We start from the raw sequence: 2,242 nt of genomic DNA on the forward strand, positions 1-2,242 counted from the left end.
TAGCAACTTTGTCTCTATGGACAGTCGAAGGTTCCTCGGACCATACCTCCCTTATCAATTAAATGATCAGTTTTATTTGTGGATTGTATTTGCAGAAGTAGTCTTAAGTTAAACCTTCTTGGATTGTTGACTTTAAACCTCCCTAACTCCTGATCCAACTCTTAGATATTTTCTGGATAACTTCCTATTAATTGGTAAGTAGCAATTCTACAGGATTGAAAGATAATTCCTTTGTCAGCAATACTTGGTTGGTCTGGGTAAGAGAGTTTCAGTCGCTATTTTAGTATTGGGAATCATTCCTGCAATTACCATGTATTCCTATACCCAGATGTAATATTCCATAGAGTCTATTAGCTTTTATAGTAATATTTCTGAGAGTTCTAGACTCTTCTAGTTATTGTAGGGTGGGTGTGAATGTATTGGTTTCTCCTAGAGATTCTTTAACATTTGCTACTATCTCTGTGTATGAAAAGATCCTATTACTTAAGGACCTTGCCAAAGGTGGTCCAACTTTAAAGCCTATTAACTCTAAGGGTAGTTGATAGACCTACTCCTTTTCACTTTTTAAACTTAGACAAAGGTCCTCTCCCATAGATTCTGTGAACAACATGTGGTCAGACAGATGGCAGCCATATATACATTGTTATTCTTCATCCTTAAATTCTGTAGTCTTATAGTCACAAGATGTAACTGATATAGATATGTATAATGACATGCTGGCCCAGTATCGAGGCTGGTAGGGTGTGTTGAATGCCAGAGATTCTGATTCTGAGTGGAGTTACCCTACTTAGGGTAGTTTCTAGGTATCCAATCTCGTTACTCCTAACATAATCACCTAAATTTCAAGTATTATCTGATCAAAATAATGGTTTCTTCTTATTAACTACCATAAAGGTCTCATATACCATTAAAATTTTCAAAAATCTCCTCAAATGCCACAGTATCCTCAGTTGTCACAGAATTTAATTATTTAAGTTTTTAGATAATTAATTTTAAAAGTTTTAATTAAAAAAAACTTTTTACAAGGCAGATAATTCAGAGAAAGAAAGTGTAAGTACATACATCAGAGAGAATTACACTATGAAAAAGAGATTTACTAGTCATGCAAGTATTAACAAGTAGGTAGAAGTACAGAGAGTACAGAGCCAGAAGCAAAGAGTGGAGAGAGATAAGAGGAGAGAAATCTACTATCTCCAGTCTGTTGCAAATATCCCCTTAACAGGTGACTTTCACCTAAGATGGATTTTAATTAGGAAGTTAATAAGATCTAATATAGACAAGTAACTCAGGCTATACCATGTCAGGAAAATACTAATCCTTTTTAAGATCTTTTGACTTAGAATATAATAAGTGGTGGCTACTGAAGATGGTAGATTGCAAGAGATTTTATGGTAGAAAGAAGAGTAAGAAAGGAGAGTGGAGGTAGATTGGCTGAGGAGAGGAAGTAGAGAAAGGAGAAAAAGTGTGAGGGAGAAAACAAAGTTAAGTTAGAGAGAAAAAAGAATGGTAAGATATGGATAGAAATACCTATTTCTATATAATAGGAATTCTTCTTTACAAATGCCAAGACTAAGTAAATAATTTATATCGAGAAACCTAATTTGTAGTTAATTTATATAGAAGCAAAACTTACATAATATATTCCTGTGGTATCTGAGGGTAGTGTGGCATTTGAGAAGATTTTTAAAAACATTAATGGCATATGAAATTTTTACTGTAAACAAAATAATACTCCCTAAGACTACTCTGCATTTGCGAGTGCCCAACTCCAGTGGGAAGTCTAGTCAACCTCTGCTGGTCTGATTAAAGATTTTTCATAAAGAACTAGACAATTCTATAGTTTTCTAACATCTATCTAACAGGAGTGTTTTAGCTACTACATTCCCTATACAATCATGAGAGTAAAAATTCTACACATCGCCGATACTTTAGTGGCAAAGTGTCATACATGAGCGAATGTTATATCAAACATGGAACTCTCTACCCAATAGAGCTAAAGTTAGTCTCCAGCAAGAATCTACTGCCCCTGAATATTCCTCCAGTTCTACTCCATTCTATATCATTTCACCTGATGGTCATATAACTCTCTTAATAAACCTCTTTAGAGATTGGCTACTAATAGGTACTACTTACAGACAATCCTCGTAGAAGTAGGCCTCATCATAATCTCGGACTAGTGTCTTAAAGTCTTTTACTATTCCCCACTACTATTACACTTTGGGGTAAAGGACTTTGGTCACCT

The sequence above is a fragment of the Tuber melanosporum genome (genome assembly GCF_000151645.1).
Source record: "Tuber melanosporum whole genome shotgun sequence assembly, scaffold_125, strain Mel28".
NCBI lineage: Eukaryota > Fungi > Ascomycota > Pezizomycetes > Pezizales > Tuberaceae > Tuber > Tuber melanosporum.